Here is a 20,368-nt window from a genome sequence, read left to right on the forward strand (position 1 = left end):
TAGTTAGAATGAAATCATGGCTTATTAAAATGATAAATGTAAGCAAATTAGTTTAAAATGGTCAATTTAATAAGAGCTAGAGATTATGATAAGAGATAAACAACAATGAACACAGAGCCATGTCTTCATTTATGTGTCTAAGAAATCTAATTGAATTCATTTTTAGTCCATACTTAATATCTTTGAGATACATATGCCGTAGTATCCATGCATTTTGTGCATTCAGTAATCTACTCTAAACTAGACATGTAAGAAATGCCACAGTTGCAGTGTTTCTCAAACTTTGTTTTTTTTTTTTATGCACACAGCTCCATCAGTGTGATTGAAGTACTCTTTCATTGATCAAACCAGAATTATACTGTACTGGTTAGCCTGTAGAATCTTTATTCATTAAAGATTAATGTTAAAATGGACATTTTAACAAAGAATCGTTTAAACAAAATATTTTTATTGGGATAAAGATTCAGCAAGTGACTTCCTTTCATTTAATGAGACACCTGAGCTTATTTGTGAAGTTGTTTTGTCAAGAAACACTCTCTGAGAAAGAGCTAGCAATGAATTTATGTATAAACCAGATGCATCTTTTATGGAAAATATTCATTTGCAGGCTGGCATTGTGGAATCTATGCATCACCAAAGCTTGGCAATTATAAAATATATCACCTGCAAATTAAATGCACTGCTATTTGTTAATGAGGACATATATGTGGAAACATGTCTCTAAAGATATGCACTGCTACAAGTGTTGTCCATGCAAATTGCCTTCATAAACAGAAGGGAATTTCTGCTAAATCTTACTGTCTCCCCCATCCCAGGGCTGGCGACAACATTCCAGGCACTGAAAGTATATGAAGTACTGCATCTCTTTTACAGTCTTACGTGGATATAGACAATGACAATTAGGCCTACATTAACACTTTCAGCATAGTGTGAATGATTGTGATGGGCTCCTTGACTTTCTCAAGGAGACATTTTCCTGCCAGTTCTACATTTAAAACGGTTTCATACACTGTATAAAAATAAAAAAGTTGATTCAACTTATAATTTGTTACCCCGCTTACTTAAATCTTTAATTTAGTCATCTTGAAATTTTAAGTTACTCAATGTTAATTTAAGGGACAACTGGAATATTTTAGTTGACCAAACTAAAAATTTTAAGTCAGCAAGTAACAAATTATTTTAAGTTGAAAACTATTTTTTTACACTGAAAAGCTTTTTGGGGAGGGAAACAGACAATTATTCCAAGCTCCGCTTTTGTGACATATTGTGATAATATTGTCTCCAATGGTCAGCTTTATATAATATTAAAAGTTATTAAATAATGTATATATAAATCACGCATTACAAAGCCGTTTATATGAATACATATAGTCAGGGATCTGCAAGAAATGGGACCCAGATGCAAATGAGCGGACAATGGTAGTTTATTGACAAGACTTTGACTGGAAACAGCAGGGAAAGTGAGAAGTGAATCAGTAAAAACAGAGGGGCAGGGCAGACAACACTATACAGGCAGGAGGGATGACCACCGAGCCCGTCCAAGGTAGCAGCGGGCTCCAGAGGAAGCTCCAGAGGAAGGGCTAGGCAGGAAGACAGGGACACCCCGTAGCTTGAAGTGAATCTCAGAAGTCGCACCAGTCTAGCCGCCAGGTAGGGACTCACAGAACCAGAGACTTGACTCGTGAGAGAGGAGAGCTGCTTCCAGGTAGTAGGGGTCAGAGGCCAGGGAATCCGGGTAAAGGGCAGGACAGGGCAAAACAATAACAAACAAGACAATACAACGACACAAGACAGACAAAAGTAAACAGAAAACAAAAAATAAAACCAAAACTTGCCAAAGTAAATAATCAAAGAGCAAAAACAAAAAGCCAAGATCCAAATGGAACTGGGACTGCAAAAAGGGTAAAAGAAAATCTAAAGAGAAAACACAACTAGATTAGAATGCACAAAATAAAAAAAAAATACAAGAACTCGACAGAACTAGAGAAAACAAAAAAGAATGAAAGAAATAAACAAACAAAAAAATCAATTGAGCAAGATCAAAATAACTAGCGCAAGATCAAAGGATAACTCTAGGACCAAGAAACAGGTAAACACCAAAACGAACCAGGACACAAGGGAAAGGAACACAATATAAAGCAGCAGAGCACACGAGGATCAGGTGAAATAATAATTAAATAATACCATAATAATGGAGAAGACTGCTGACTTGGCAATGATCCAGAAGACGAACATTGATGCCCTCCACAAAGAGGGTAAGTCCCAGAGGGTCATTACTGAAAGGTGTGGCTGTTTACGGAGTGCTGTATCAAAGCATATTAAATGCAAAGTTGACTGGAAGGAAGAATTTGGGTAGGAAAAGGTGCACAAGCAACAGGGATGACTGCAAGCTTGGGAATACTGTCAAGCAAAGCTGATTCAAACACTTGTGAAAGCTTCACAAGGAATGGATTGAAGCTGGAGTCAACAGTCACCACGCTCAGACGTCTTCAGGAAAAGGACTTCTGAACCAAAGACAACTTCAGAAGCATCTTACCTGGGCTGTGGAGAAAATTAACTGGACTGTTGCTCAGTGGTCCAAAGTCCTCTTTTCAGATGAAAGTAAATTTTGCATTTCATTTGGAAATCAAGGTCCCAGAGTCTGGAGGAAGAGTGGAGAGGCACAGAATCGATTTTGCTTGAAGTCCAGTGTGAAGTTTCCACAGTCAGAGATGATTTGGGCTGCCATGTCATCTGCTGGTGTTGGTCCACTGTGTCTTCTGAAGTCCACAGTCAACGCAGCCATCTACCAGGACATTTTAGAGCACTTCATGCTTTCTTCTGCTGACAAGCTTTATGGAGATGCTGATTTCCTTTTTCAGCAGAACTTGGCACCTGCCCACACTGCCAAAGGTAACAAAAGCTGGTTCTATGACCATGGTGTTACTGTACTTGATTGGCCAGCAAACTTGACTGACCTGAACCCCATAGAGAATCTATGGGGTATTGTCAAGAGGAAGATGAGAGACACCAGACCCAACAATGCAGATGACCTGAAGGCCGCTATCAAAGCAACCTGGGCTTCCATACCACCTCAGCAGTGCCACAAACTGATCACCTCCATGCCACGCCGAATTGAGGCAGTAATTAATGCAAAAGGAGCCCCTACCAAGTATTGAGTACATATACAGTAAATGAACATACTTCCCAGAAGGCCAACAATTCACTAAAAAAAATTTTTTTATTGGTCTTATGAAGTATTCTAATTTGTTGAGATGTATTGGTGGGCCTTTGTTAAATGTGAGCCTAAATCATCACAATTAAAAGAACCAAAGACTTAAACTAATTCAGTCTGTGTGTACTGAATTTATTTAATACACGAGTTTCACAATTTGAGTTGAATTACTGAAATAAACAAACTTTTCCACGACATTCTAATTTATTGAGATGCACCTGTATAAACACGCACACACACATACACACACACACACACACACACATGTTGGTTTTTGTGGTTTATGGGGACTCTCCATATAGGCGTAATGGTTTTTATACTGAACAAACTGTGTGTGCTATTTCCCTACACCAACCCTACACCTAAACTTAGCCCTCACAGGAGACTTTGTGCATTTTTAGATTTTCAAAAAAACACCATTTAGTATGTTTTTTAAGCCTTTTGAGTTACGGGGACATAGGCAGTGTCCTCATAAACCACCTTCATATTGTAATACCTCTGTCATACCCATGTCATTATACAAATTTGTGTCCTCATAAACCACATAAACATGCACACACACACACACACATATATATTTATATATATTCATACATGTTATTTTTTTAGCCATAAATTCTAATATGTAAATAACTGGACTCATCAACTGAATCATGTTTGAAGTGTCATGTTGGAAGTGTATTCTGTTTCATGCCAGCTTTCATAAATTTGGAAAGGAATCATATGAGTATTTGTTGGTTGTTGTGAATCTGGTAAGAGATTGCTTTAGGACATATCACTTTGTCTCTTCCACTGTAAAATAAATGGCTTAGATGGAGGACGGCATACTGCAGGGAAGCCCTGTCTTTGTTGCTCAGAGGCATCTATCCCCAAGCTGACACAGAGTCTGAATTACTTCACAGTAGCTGCATGCTCTAGGAACGACTACCCTGTGATCAGCTCAGTTTTTTTCAGTTTTTCCCGAGTTCTCATCCTCTGTGATCAGTGGGTTGTCTGTGTTCAAATGGGTCTGACTCAGATGGTAGTGTGCTGCAAATAATTCTGTGCAACAGTGATATGTGATTTTATCTTAATCTTGGATCCAGGGGGGAATTTACAAAACTGTATTTATATGTCAGCTCAGCATTACTTCACTGTTTGGCACAAAAAGAGCATCACAAGTCATTCTATAAGGAAATTATAGTTAAAAAGAGGAATCTTCAAACAGAACTGGTCCCAGGGTTCAGGTTGAGACATTTTGTGGCAAAACGTTGATTACCATGGAAAATATGTTTAACTCCAGTTTCTTTTAGAGCATAATTAATTTTTACAGCAGCACATGATTATAATGAAAGTTAAAGCTTGTTTTCTTTATTAAAGTAAAAATGCATGAATTAAAAACTGAGTGATGAGTGAGTTTTATTATTTTCTGCATTAATTTTATTTATCTATTTCACTACAAAGTTGTCAGTTGCAATTGTTTTAATAATTAAAACCAAGGTATGATTATTTTATTTTATCAAAGAGTACAAATGTTTTGGCTCCATGAATTGTATTTTTTGCAGTAAAGATTTGATTTATTTAATTCAATTTTTTCATTTTATTTTATTTTATTTTATTTATAAAAGTTGTCATTTAAAAATGTACTACAGGTTAACAAAATGCATACCTGATCATTTCTACATTTGTTGGGATAAGTTTTCTTCCTATTATCATTCCAGTTTGAAGTGTTATTCCTTATCACTTGGGCAATGCCAAAGACTTTACATAATAAAAAGGTCAGTTATCAAGTTTATCACATCCGAACTGATGAAAATACATCCAAAATTAGCATATTCCTTTAGAAAGAAGCCAACCAAAATGACATTAACAGAGTTTGTCAGAAACACGTGTTTTTGGTGCTGGCCTGTGTGGTTTCCTGAGCTGGACCATGCTGGCTGAGAAGCCTTTCCATGACACCCAGTGTGTCCAGATTAACCAGCTGTCCTAACATATGGTGGTCACCCGTGGAAGAAGCTTTGCTTTTAGGCTGACATTGGCCTTGTGGAGCATCCCTGTTTGGATCTCATATAAACAGTAGAATTTTTCCAGAAAATGACAGTATAAGAACTTTTAATGTCATGGCAGAGCAGTCTAAACACATAAATGCTGACTAAAATACTGTAAAACTGCTTATATGGCCAGTAACTTTTTTAAGACAGGTCTTAATAGTTACATAAAAAAATGATCTTATATCATGCAAATTAAGTCATCTTTATTATATACCTAGCGCTTTTAACAATACAGATCATGTCAAAGTAGCTTTACAGTATTAAATAGGAAAATAGTGTGCATGAGTCACATTTTTGTATGGCACAGTGAGATCTTTTTTTCTGCTGTCTTTTTTTAATTTTATCTGATTGCTGAATCTTGTCAGCTAATTACAGTGGCAGCGTTTACCTACACTCCATCTGATTCTCACATTGTCAAATGCACCGTTCACATGTGAGACATGACAGAAGAATCTTTTGAGGTAATTGGTGCACTTGAGTGATTGTTTCAACTGGAGGCTGATATATTTGTTTAGATTTTTCTAAGCTGTTTATCATTATATGTATTGCTGTAATATACCCAGGCAGAAGTTGCGCATTTCTCAGAAATGTTTGTCTTTTGTGTATAAGCAAAGCTGTTCCCATCTTTAAACCATTCATTTCTGAAACATCCAAATGCTATAACTAGTAATCTTCTGAACAATGAACAATATTTGAAATGATCAGTCATAGCAGCCACTCAAAATTAGCCAGAATTTTACCTGAATGAAAATAAACAGACAGTCATGTGAGTCAGTAGGAGCATTTGCTAATTTTTTGACCTCTTATTCAGTTAGTATTGACCCTTTCATGCTCAATTTACACATTTTATCCCCAACAATTGATCTTCAAAGGCCAAGATGTTTCTATTTTCCAGCTGTACAATGTACTAATTACACTGTATTTACTGGAGGCACTATAAAGTCAAATATTTTGTATTTTACAGAGAGCAACCTATTTAAATATCTTATCTTCTAAGGTTGAGTACTGAATAATAATTAAGAACAGTTTACACTGATCCTCCTGTTCTAAAGGTTTACACTCCCCTTAATGCATTGTATTATCTTTTTGAGCATTAATGGATGTTTGCAGCTTTTGTAATAGTTGTATGTGAGTCCCTCAGTTGTCCTTAGTGTGAAAAGATGGATCTCGACATCATACTGTATAAAAACTACTGGAAAAGGGTCAAATATGCAGAAGTGACAATTACACATCAATTGAGTCATCTTCCATTTGCCGAATAACTGTTTTAAAATGATCCAAAGACAGCAAATTCTTTCATTTCAATTTTGATTGAAGAAGATTCCAGTCAGACAGAGCTGCAAACATAAAACGCTTCTTACCCAGTTCAGTTCAAACAAAAGGAACATAGACAAAAGTAACAACAAAAGTAACAATTTTGTGAATGAATGAAATATTTATCAACATTTTCCATTGTATAAGACAACAGAGATATGAAGGCAACATCCCTAAGATGGCTTTATGAATGATTAAATACCAGTGCATTTTTCTACTAATAGACAAAGAAGGCCAAGTTACTCTGTTATTCACAGTACAATGATGAATTGAAGGTTTACAATCTGATATGAATCTTAGAGCGCCATGATAGAAAGCATCTAAAGAAGAAAGAAGATATGATGGTGCGAACTGATACACTACGTCACCATAATCAAGTATAGATAAAAAGTAGCAGAAACTAATTTTTTTCTTGCATTAAATGAAAAACAAAACTTGTTCCTAAAATAAAACCCAAGAGTAATTTTCAATTTTTTCTTCAGTTGCGTAATGAGAGATAAAAGATAAGACATCGTCAACAATGATGCCAAGATATTTGTACACTTTCACTAATTCAATCACAGTACCTTGTAAGGTCTGAAGAGAAATTGAATTATTTTCTCTTTTTTTAATTTGAAAAAAACATATACTTGGTTTGATCAGCATTCAGAACAAGTTTTAAATTGTAAAGATGTGATTGAATGACAGCAAAAGCTGACTGAAGCTCATTCAGGGCTTGCTGTCCAGAAGAATCACTACAATACATAACAGAATCATCTGCATGAAAATTAAAGTTGGTATCCTGAATGGCATAATCAAGACTGTTTATATAAATAGTAAATAAAAGGGGCCCCAGCACAGATCCTTGGGGAACACCATTGGCAATCTCCAATGAATTAGATATTTTACCTTCAGCTTGTACACACTGAGTTCTTCCACTTAAATCATTTTTAAACCAAGGAATAACCTGACTTGATAAACCAACACTCTTCAGTCTGTGCAGCAATATTTCATGATTCACTGTGTTGAAAGCCTTTGAGAAAACAATAAAAAGGGAAGCACAAAAATCACCATTATCAATTGATCTCACGATATCATTTAGAACTTTCAAAACAGTTGTTCTAGTACTGTTTTTTTTACGAAACCCAGATTGATTAATAGACAACACTAACAAGGGACTCATGAACAACTATCACAAAAAAAAGAAAGTCATGGATCATCCAGGTAACAACACACAGTGTGAAGAATCAATATAAATTTATGACTTGCTTAATTTCTGTAAATTCTGTCATTTTGTTTTGTGGACTGTATGTAGACATCTGATATGCCAAATCACTAAATTAACAACATTATGATCCCTCTTATTTAAACAAAATAATAACATTTTGCAGATTCTGCAAAGTTTATGTAAATTTATGACCAAATGTATTAAGACAATGTTTTAGGGTGATGCAATCTATAAAGGTCTGTTGGGTGCTTGTGTCGGTTTTGTTTTGTATTGTGCTGTGACAGCATGAATATCTGTTTCAGCAGCCTCTTCATCTGGCAGAAACTTTGTGAGCATCATGCTTATTTTGAAATCCAGTGAAGATGTTGCATAGACTGTGAAGAGGGTCCTGGCCAAGACAAATGTTACCACCATATGAGAATGTTATGAAAAGGTGACGTTTGTTGCAGTACATCAGTGTTAATGTCAAAATTACCTGTGCAGAGAGGGTTAATATAGAAATCCATAACTGCAGTGTTAATGGTTGTTGTATAATGTCAATTGATGGTTATGCAATATGCAAAAAGACTGTTAGAACAGACAGGGTGTGATGATGGCAGGGGTTCTATGTCAATTTTTCGACATGCCATGTTCATGGAAAGTAGAATAATAAACACTCCAATAGTCATTTATCATGTTGCAGCTGCAGTACTCACAGACCTGGGCTCCTGGAGATAGATAAGTCAGGGAGGGAATTCTGCCATACTGTTCTCTCAGAAAAAAAAGCATGAAAAGACAGGAATAAACAGCAAAGTAGGTCAGTCCAGAAAACAGCTCTGTCAGAACACTGTATTATGGAATGAAGTTGTTTTTTTTTTCTCAAAGTTATTGTTCACAAAGAACAGAAAGTCTGTATAGAGGAACAAATCAATGTACTGGTTTGTGTTCCCATCATGCTCTTGACTTAAAAAAGTGGCCAGGCAATAATTGTCTTGTTATTGCTCCTAAATGTATTGTTCTGAAAAAATATTGATTTTCTTAAAGTATTTGTTTACTCCAAAAAAAAAAAAAAAAAAATATATATATCCTATGTACATATTAGCTTGTATGTCTTACTTCCTTATTATGATCCTTGAAACAAAAAAAGTTTATTTCTAAAACATGTCAATAAAAATAGTCCATTTGGCTAATAATCTTTAGATAGATAGATAACAGATACAAAAACAGATAGATTTAAGTCAAAATTCATGAACTCAAGAAGCAGAACTCTCCAAATTGTGAATAAATACTTCAGATCAGTTTATGAATTGCAAGAACTGGTCCATTTTCCAAGAATAAATTGAAACGAATGAGTCATTCATGAATCAGAATCAAGGAGAGTTAGGAAGAATGTCAAGATTTAAAGTTAATGTATAACAAGCATTTTATTTTGGTTGGTTACTCACAAAACTGTTGTATGACTTAAGAAGACTTGGTATATAGTACACAAATCATATAAAACATTTTTATGCTACTTTTTAAAAAATACTTTTAGAGCTTGACAGCCCCAGTGCTTTTGACTTTATAGTATTAAAAAGGTTTAAAGAATATTCTTAGAATGAAAGAATACAATATTTGTAAGCATAAAATTATTTTTTTCAGTTTTTGAACGAATTAGAGGTAAATAATAACTCAGATTTAACTCATGCTAAAATATGAGTCCTCTATCCGCATTATACTTTCTCCAGTGAAAATGACATCTTGTCTGAATTAGTTGCGAAATATGGAAGATCAAGCACCGTTTACAGACGAAAACAGTCCAAAATAGTTCAGAAATTATGTTAGTGGATTTTGATATGAGAGGACAACAGGGGATGGACTTTTCCACTGATGGTTATTATTAATTATGAACTTATATTTAGTTCAGAAGCAACAGTTTGATGTTAAAATGCCTTTATGCCTTTAGTCGTGTTGATTACTTTGGATTATTGTGATGTTTTTATCAGCTGTTTGGACTCTCATTGTGATGGCACCCATTCACTGCAGAGGATCCATCGTTGAGCAAGAGATTTAATGCTTAATTTCTCCAAATCTTTTCTGATGAAGAAACAAACTCATCTACATCTTGGATAGCCTGCCCTTTAAAGACAAATAACTGTGCATTATGTCAAGAACAAAAGCGCAGATCTCAAAGCTGACTGCGTGCCAGCACCTTCATTAATAACAGTTAGAGTGGCATCAGGAAGGCTCGGTGATGAGCTCTTGTTTTAGCCGCCTGTCGATGGAGAAACAGCTGTAGAGCAGACAGGCAGGGGGTGGGCCTCAGCGGCTGGGCAAGATTCAGCCCTGATGGCTAATTAAAGGTTTGTGGCCATCAAAAGCAGCCCTAATTCCCTCTTCCTGGGAGAAGCCATGCATGGCGTGTGTGCCGTGCCAGAGGATCAGTGAGGCAGGGGTCATCTCTGCCTCACAGCTGTGTAAGGCTGCCTCGCAAACTCGACAGGCACCCTGTCCGTTCCCGCTCTCCCGCTCCCCCGTCTGCTGCCGGGAAACGGCTGTCGTCTGCAACTGTCTAATCATATATTAATTACTCATGATCAGTCGGCTTTGATTCAATTTCGGGATGTGTGGCAGGCCTGGCTAATGTAATAACAACTGATATCCGGACGCTTTGTATGAAGTGATCAGATTTTGCTGGATGAAGTCGTTGCGTGTTTCTCCGTCTTTGCATTTTGGTAATGGTCACTTTTTGGCAGTGAAGCTACTCAAAAATGCTGAATAAACTGGAAAAGGGTGAAGCCTTTATGTGTTGAATAAGCAATGTTGGACGTTGGTATTGGTCCAGAGCCGGAGTCCTGAGTCCTCAAAGTAATTAATTTGGGAAGCTATTTGCTTTTCAACACAATCTGTTTACGCAGCATTTTAACAGCACGGTCCATGAACTGAGTAGACAATACTTATAGATGTATTCTAAGAGAAGAGTATTGTGAGGAGTGAATGCAGTTAGAGTTCATTTTAGATGTTGTGCATTATTTGTGGCTGAAACAAACTAAGGGAAGAACAGCATTAAAAAAGGAACATGTTATGCCTAAATGACCTGTGTCAATTACATTTATAATTTAATTGAGTTTAAGCAGCATTATTGTTTAAGACAGAATTAAAAGAGATTATACTGATTTTACCCATTTGTTATTAAAAAGTGATAGTTTTTTTGTTTTGGGTCAGTCTGAAAAATCCAATTCAAAGTTTTAATATGAAAAATTCTGTTGCATTCATTCATATTCATGTTTTAACACAATTTTATTTAGCTAATTTTATTTTATTTTTGTTAAAGGAAAGAGTATGAATAACACATGTCAGTTAAATGTATAATTTAATTGAGGTGGATACAATTAGTGCACAAAAGCCTGGGTTGAATGATTCTGAATGATTAATTGTAATGTTATTGTGTGTATTGGACTTTTGAGAAAAATAATTTTCTGCTTTTTTAATATGAAAAAAAAAATCATTACATTCATTCATATTCATGTTTTTAACCATTTTTAAGGAAAAAGTCTGAATAACCCATGTAAATTATAAATGTATAATTTAATTTAGTTGGATACAGTTAGGATAGAAGTGCACAAAAGCCTATGGTGAATTTATAGTTCTAATTATTTGAGTAACTGAATGAATAATTTCAGTTTGTGTGTGTGTGTGTGTGTTTGTGTGTGTGCAATTTCTTATACAGATTTTAACCCTTTGTTATGGACTTTTGAGAGATTTTATGTTTCGGGTCAGTATGAAAACATCCAATTCAAAGTTTTAACTGCATTTTTATATTATGCATACAAATTCACTTTGACACATACAATTAGTAAATGTCTTAAATGTTTTTTTGCACTTATAAAAGAGGCTTGGGATCTCTTGGACCCCTAATAAAATATCAGGATAAATTTTTCTAACACTATGAATGCATCAATAAATAAACTTAATTCTAGATAATAGATATTGATTTTTTTTTTTGCTTCTCAAGTAAATTTATTTTTGCTTTAAGGATGATTAGATATTTCACCATTAAAAACTGATTTTGGATTTTCCTGATTTTGGCACTGTTTTCTTGGAGGTTTCCCACAGCAACTTAAGATGAAAATTTGCATTAGGGACTGGTGCAAAGTGCAACTGGGCAATATGGATGTGACAGGTGACTGATCTCTAAATTTCCATACTATGACCTGACTAATTTCATGCTCACAGTTGAATTAAAAATGAGAACAGCTGGCATTGTACCAGTTGAAAATGTCTGACACTAACAGAGGGTGCTTGAGGCAGTCAGACGGTGCCAATCAGCTCTCTGAAACCGGCTATAGTCTTCATGTGAACTGAGTGACGGGTGATGGAACTGTCAGAGAAGGGAAACAACAAACTGAATTCACCCTCTCATTGTGTTTGTGAACTAATGTATTATTCATCTGAAACACTGACAGACACAGTTGGGTGATGTTTGAAAGCTAGGCTTAATTCATTTAAAAGGACAGTTCACCCAACCATTTAAATTCTGCCATCTTTACCCAGGAAATTTGATTTGGGGTTCTGTGGAATTTTTTTTTTTTTTTTTTTTTAAGAATATTCATGCTATTTTTTTAGTGACAGCATACCAGTTTAGAATGACATAAAGGAGAGAAAATAATGGCAATTTTTATTTTTGGCGGAACTATCTCTTTAAGGCTTGTCGATCTGACGCAGCATTGGAGACTTCTGGAGCCTATCTCTGCTGAGCTCATTATAAAGTCTTTCTCTGCCCAAATGAATGACTAATGCATTGATAACATGCGGGCTAATGCTTGAATGTGGCAGGCGTGCTGTCACTGCATCTTGTCAGAAGAAGTAATTGGGCTTCCATAAGCAGTGAATGCTTTGGGAGAGAGATGGCAACGGGCAGCAGTCTCTGATCACTGATCAGTTTGCTTTTATTGTTCATGCGATGGATGGCATTTTTACTCCTTCTCCAGCCATAATGGGGTATTTGTGTCGATTAAGACCTAATGGACCATTATGGGATTAACTGCTTGTAGATCCTTTTTGTCCATCAGTATCTCTAGCGGACTCTGCTTTCTCGTTTTCTTTCTCACTTTATCCTTTTCTGTTTAAAGCTTCTTTGTGAGTTTATGGATGTTCAAGAAATAATTTTTTATTTTTATACTTTTATAGTTCATTTGTATCCTTTTTGGAACTTGCAAGTTTTATTCACTATTGAAGGCCTGTACAAGCAATGTTAAAGACACACACACACACACACACACACACACAATATATACATACATACATCACAATCAATGTCATTTATAGCTCCAAAAAGGATACAAAGATACCAAATAACTATAAATATATATGCCCGTGTTTAGGGTGAATTCAGGTAAATTGGGACACTATTTGCCATTGAGATGTGTAGGAAAAAATGTCCTGAATTCATCCTATGTTCATAAAGATATTCATAGTACAGTAGATTTTGTATTAGTGCTCTAAAATGTATAAAATTAGGGTATTTAATCATACAACCTTTTATTCAACAAATTAGTTTCTGGCCAGTTAGTGGCCAGAAACATTTTTAAAAGTATAATTCAAATAAAAATGCATACATACATACATATACAAAAATATATTATTAAACGAAATAAAACAATATTAGATAGGCCTTCGTTCATGATGCTTCTTTGGGAATCTGACTTCCAAAAAGACACAGAATATGCCGTTTTTATTTATTAAATCGACTGATAAAAGCTTATTATTATCTGTTTTTATAACTATTTTACCTTAAGTGTCATCTATTTAAACTTAAAATTGAAAGTTCCTCTATAATAACACTTTATAATAACTTATTATAAATGTAAACAATTAGCAAATCTCAACATGAAAATTGATCTTTCACACTACACATTAAAATATTGTGATGCCTAAATGATTTTAATTTTAACATTAAAGAATAGAATGTTATGATCAGCCAATTAACGGTTATAAATCATAGCATCAAATTATAGGCATTATAGGCTTTGCACGCAACATAACTTCAAGTCAGTGTGATTTTAAGAGCGGCGACGACCTGTTTATGAAAGCCATGGCAGACAGGGACTGTTTGGGAAACCTTTTCGGAAACATTCATCATTTTGCAATTTGTCGTTGGTCACCACTAGAGGATCAAAATCGACACAACACAATACAAGACAACATTCATGATGCTTCTTTAGGAATCTGACCTCCAAAAAGACACAGAATAGTCCGTTTTTGTCTTGACTGATATTGACCAATTGTTCTACTGTACTGAAGAAAGCCACACATGGATCCAAGTTTAGCTCCTCTGTTCTTCAGTTCAACTGTACACCAGCGCTTACGGCCTTGTTACTTGTTCATTTGTGAATACAGTGCTTGTGTGATTTGCTGAATAGGGACATTACATTTGTGTCACAGATCAGCAGACTGGACAATGAGATCACTCTTATGTCTGAAAGTTCAATCATGTGCCTTTGAGTACAGATGAAAAAGCGAGTGAATTGAGCAAACGGGCTTTCAATCTGGCCAAAGTGAAATTGTGCCATGTTTACAGCGTTTGCGGTTGAGTTGATGGGCTCTTAACTTTTAGAGATTACGACCAGTGTATCGCTCCTACTTTGAAAACCTACCCAAACCAGCGGCATAAATAACTTTCTTTGAGGCCAGGTGTGTAAATTCCTTCCACATGACAGGCTGCGAAGGGGCAGCTTTAAAGGAGAGGTGTTTAGTTACCACAGAACAATGCAAACTCATGGAGGCTTTCACCAGCTCTTCTACTGTGTCATCCACTATAGAAAAAAACAAGTGCTGAGAAAAAAATTTAAATATGAGTGAGCTGAATAGAAACCTTGAGATCAGAGTGTCTTCAAAGAACCCCGCTTCAAATACTCCACAGGTCACACCAAAGAGAAGTGAAGAAGGACCGGCACAGAAACATATGAATGGTTCAAGTACTAGTGTCAGAGGTAAGGAACGCCAAGCACTTCAAGACAGAAGAAAGCCCACAGTGTTTCTTCCTCTACTTGACTCAGATCTCAGCTTTCCAATGGCCCTAAATAATAATACTCCATCATGTTGCGTGTGAGCATGAAGTGAGTTGATGTGTGACAGAATAGCTGAGCATATTATAAATTAAATAAAATATAATTTTTTTCATAGAATAGAATAGAGTATTATTATTGTATTAGTGCGTATAGTTTAGTGCAGTAGTTAAACTGATCTACATTGGTATTATGAACGAACATTAATTAACAATAGTGCATTTATAAATTAACATTAGCCTAGATCAGTAATGCTGTAAAAATGGTTTTGTTCATGATACTTAATTTTAGCAAATTAAACTTTAATGGTTTATTGTGTTGTCTTGTGTTTGCACGTGCAGACAGATAAATATTGACATTTTCAAAATATTTTTTTATATTGTTTTATGTTTTAAAAGTATTTTCTTGTATTTTGTTATTTTTATTTTTTAAATGTATTTCTTTGTTTTATTTTTGCATGTTTTTTGTTTAGTTTTTTAGTTGCTGCTACAATTTACTTTTAAAATTAAAAATGGCTTTAAGAATTAAAATGACTTTAAGACCAACAACAAACCAAGTGCATGCCACATGGAGGATTAATATTGATTTATTCAACAACAACAAAAATCTGTTATATTATTTTATATTTTGTTTCATGGTTTAAATTTGTTTATTGGTCTTGCTTTGCTTTATTTTTTAAAGCAGAACATTTTTTTAATGTTTTTTTCTATTTTAATGTGTTTATTTTGCTTTGCTTTATTCTATTTTTTTAAAAATGTAATGTTTTGCTTTTTCCTATTTTTTTATTTTTGTTTTGTTTTGGTTTTGCTTTTTCAGTTGGCACTACCATTTACTTGTTCTGAAATAGAAACTGCTTTAAGAGTTAAAATGACACATAAAGGCCATTTGTGCCATGAGATAAATATTGACAGATTTTTTTAAAATATAGTTTTGTTTTGCTTTATTTTTTATTTATTGATTTATTTGCTTAATTGTTATTATTATTATTATTATTAATGTGTTGTTTTTTCTATTTTTAAAGTTATTTATTTATTATTCTCCATTTGCTTTATTCTATCATATTGTTTTACTTTTATTGTTTTGATTTCTGTTTTTGGTGCTATCATTTACAGTAGTTGTTCTGAATTTTTAAAAAATTAAACGGCTTCAAAAGGAACACTCAACTTTTTTGGAAATAGGCTCATTTTACAACTCCCCAAGAGTTAAACAGTTGAGTTTTACCGTTTTTGAATCCATTCAGCCGATCTCCGGGTCTGGAGGTAGAACTTTTAGCTTAGCTTAGCATAGATCATTGAATCGGATTAGACCATTAGCATCTCGCTCAAAAATGACCAAAGAGTTTCAATAATTTTCCTATTTAAAGCTTAACTCTTTTGTAGTTGATATGACGCAACACCTGAAAATAGTCCCCAGCTATATCATAACTAGTTACCTAGCTGGGGACTACTTTCAGGTGCTGCGTAATATCACTGCGCCTGTTGCACCCATGGTACGGCAGCAAAGTTCCTTGATTATTACGCCGGAATGAGAGTATAGTTCCTAGCCATATCGGCCTAGAAAATCGCAACTTTTCATTTTTCGTCGGTCTTAGTACACGATGTAACTACAGAAGAGTTAAGCTTTAAATAGGAAAATTATTGAAACTCTTTGGTCATTTTTGATGACCAAATGCTAATGGTCTAATCTGATTCAATGATCTATGCTAAGCTAAGCTAAAAGTGCTACCGCCAGACCCGGAGATCGGCTGAATGGATTCAAAAACGGTAAAACTCAACTGTTTAACTCTTGGGGAGTTGTAAAATGAGCCTATTTCCAAAAAAGTGGAGTGTTCCTTTAAGACCAACAACAAACGAGTTGCATGCCACATGGAGGCCATTTGTGACACAAGTCCTCACCGCTCTACTCCCTGCTGAACAGAATGTCCAAGTCCACAGTACAGCCAAGTGCCTTTGTTCCCCTCTCACTATGCCATGCCTGCATTCCAGCTCCTTAAGAGCTTATAGTCTGGAGAAAGATTTGCTTGTTGGGTCCTGGTGGGCTGGGGCCATGATCAAAGTTGGGCCTTAATTTCCTCCAACAGCTTAATGAAGAGGCCTCACTGTTACGAGCACACCGCACCGAGCCTGCTGGAAGGTTCACTGCGCGCTCAGTGGTTCGCCATCTGCATTAAAATGCTGACTTGGCTTCAAGAGAGGCGTGGGCACACAGGGAAAGCCGTTACTGTATTGTGTCCAGGGCTGCAGCGACGATCCCTCACACAGCTGGGGTCTGTTTGGATCATGTGGCCAGAGGCACGTGTTAGAAACAGACCTGCTCTGGCTTTCACAGTATTATGTCCCGTAAAGAGGAGCGGGAAGCCAGCAGAGATCTGCCACATTCGTCCCGTGAATCATCTGGACCCCGGTGACTAACTAGCACCGGCAGCCAGAATATCTGCGGACATATGTCAGTCACCTCACATTGTTCTGCAAATGAGATTGTTGATACAAATCATTGGGTCGTCTATTACAGTAGAGCTGAAAGTGCGCTATGAGAATTGAACTTTGTAATAAGTGAGATGGAATATTGTTTTTGGAGGTATCTGTCTGCATTTTGATGGGCTCATTGCGTAATTGCTTGCTTTTGGACAGAGTCAGCTATTGATGTTTGTCTTAATATGATTAGTTGGAACATTCAGTCGAAAGTGTCGTGTTACCTGCTGGCTTTGTATATTATCTGTACCGTGCTCAGAAGGAAATGAGCTTTTTCTGGCCTAATTTGGGGGCAAAATCTATATAATGGATTTAAACATGGGAAATGTGTGTGAGTGAAAAGCATAATCATATGAGCCAGAATATTTAAACAATTTTGTCATCATTTACTGACCCTCATGAAAAGGGGATGGCGTTAGGGCATGAATCCTTTGTTTTGTTTTGTTTTTTGTTTTGTTTTGTTTTGGAGAATATTTAATAAACAATTCTGTCATCATTTACTCACCCTCATGAAAAGGGGATAGTGTTGGGGCATGAATCCATTATTTTGTTTTGATTTTTTATTCATTTATTTCAACAGCATTTGTTATTTGTTTATTTATTTATTTTATTTATTGGGACAGCATTTTTATTTTTATTTTCAACAGTATTTCTTATTTATTGATTTTTTTTTTCTTTAATTTAATTTTTTCAAACATTATTTTTTATGTTCCAAAGAAGTCATGATTAGAATAGCATGAGGGTGAGTAAATCGTAATGAAATTTTCATTTTCAAATTTTCATTGGTTGAACTTTGTGAATCTGGCAGTTTTCTGATTCTATGGAATTCAGCAGCTACAGATTCCACGTGGGCCTGATTTTCACATATAACAACAAACAAGCACGTATGCATCGAGAGATTGCATCCATATAAAATAATTGAAAAGCTGAATTGGCTAATGGTATTTAAAAAACAGCCACTGCAGCACTTGGACTAGATTTCTCTTGCTAAAGCAATTATGAAATGTCATGAAAACATGACAGGAACTGATGGAAGAGTATATCGGTTTTCCGCAATCATTAGCACCTAATCCCATGAGAAATGACTCACTAATGATGCCTGATAGAGGGGCTGCTGGTGAAATTGAATTGAAAGTGCCACAAAGGATGATCTCGTATCTGAGAGCAATGCTTCATGGCTGGTACGCACAGGCTAAACGAATCAGACTCGAGGTGTCCAGGTGTACTATCAAGCAGAAGTGTGTGCTTCAACCTGGCAGGGTGGAAGAAAGCGGCGGGTTGTGATCATACCTGCATGGATGCTCTCTCTCAGAACACACACAGAGCACATCTCATCTCAAACAAACAAGTCTGAAGGGCAAACACCATTGGCTTTCACTTTGAGCTCAATGTGGTCACCAAAACTGTGACAGCTGAACAGCCAAATCAAATCTGAGCTTTGTACAAATAATAAGCATTTCTACATGTTTATTGTTAGTACTAATTGCCATATTGATACTAGTTTATATTCCCTTGGGTTTATTTTGTCATGAGTGTTTATGCACACACACATTGTACATATCTTGTACAGATAATAATAATAATTGCATATAATATTTTATATATACACACACATCACAATATATTTATTACATTTATTACATATTACATTTATTTATACATTTACACAGCATTTTCTGTAAGTCTTACTGTATGACAATTATTGTTGTTTAATGTGATACATCTGTCATACATATAATAATAAAGATAATTGCATATAATATTTTATATTTTATATGTACACACAATCACAATGTTTATATATTTAAAATCAAAGAATTTAATTACACAGCATTTCTTGTAGAATTTTATGACAATTATTGTTGGTTTTGTTATTATTAATTTATATATAGAGAGAGCGCAAAAGTTTCTTGAGAGAACGCAAAAAAAATTAAAAATATTTTATATATATATATATATATATATATATATATATATACAGTGCCATGAAAAGGTTTTTGCCCCCTTCCTGTTTTTGTTTTTTTCTTCATATTTGTCACACTTAAAATATTCAGATCATCAAACAAATTTTAATTGTACAAAGATAATGCAAGTAAATACAAAAGGCAGTTTTTTAAATGATAATTTCATTTTTAAAGGGAAAAAAGCTGTCCAAACCTACCTGGCCCTACATGAAAAATGTATTGCCCCTCCTGTTAAATCATGAAAGAACTGTGATTAAACAGATTATTTTAGAAAGCTGAGTTAAATTTCACTAGCCACACCCAGGCCTGATTACTTCCAGAACTGTTGAATCAAGAAATCACTTAAATAGAACCTGTCTGACAAAGTGAAGCATGCTTAAATAGCAACACATCATGCTGCAATCTAAAGAAATTCAAGAACAGATGAAAAAGAAAATAATTGACATGTATCAGTCTGGAAAGGGTTTAAAAAACCTTTAAGACTCCAGCGAACCACGGTCAGAGCCATTATCCACAAATGGAGAAAAGTTGGAACAGTGGTGAACCTTCCCAGGAGTGGCCGGCCTATCAAAATTACTCCAAGAGCGCAACGACGACTCATCCAGGAGGTCATAAAAGAACTCAGAACATCAACTAAAGAACTGCAGGCCTCAATTAAGGTCAGTATTCATGATTCAGATAAGAAAGAGACTGAGCAAACAAGGCATCCAAGGCTAAAGCCACTGCTGACCAAAAAGAACACAAAGGCTCATCTCACATTTGCCAAAAAAATATCTTGATTATCTCCAAGACTTTTGGGCAAATATTCTGTGGACTGATGAGACAAAAGTTGAACTTTTTGGAAGGTGTGTGTCCCGTTACATCTGGCATAAAACCAACACAGCATTTCATATAAAGAACATCATACCAACAGTCAAACATTGTGGTGGTAGTGTGATGGTCTGGGGCTGCTTTACAGCTTCAGGACCTGGATGACTTGCCATAATTGATGGAACCATGAATTCTGCACTCCATCAGAAAATCCTGAAGGAGAATGTCCAGCCATCAGTTTGTGACCTCAAGCTCAAGCGCACTTGGGTTATGCAGCAGGACAATGATCACAAACACACCAGCAAATCCACCTCTGAATGGCTCAAGAAAAAC

This window comes from Barbus barbus, assembly GCF_936440315.1.
Source record: "Barbus barbus genome assembly, chromosome: 24".
Lineage (NCBI taxonomy): Eukaryota > Metazoa > Chordata > Actinopteri > Cypriniformes > Cyprinidae > Barbus > Barbus barbus.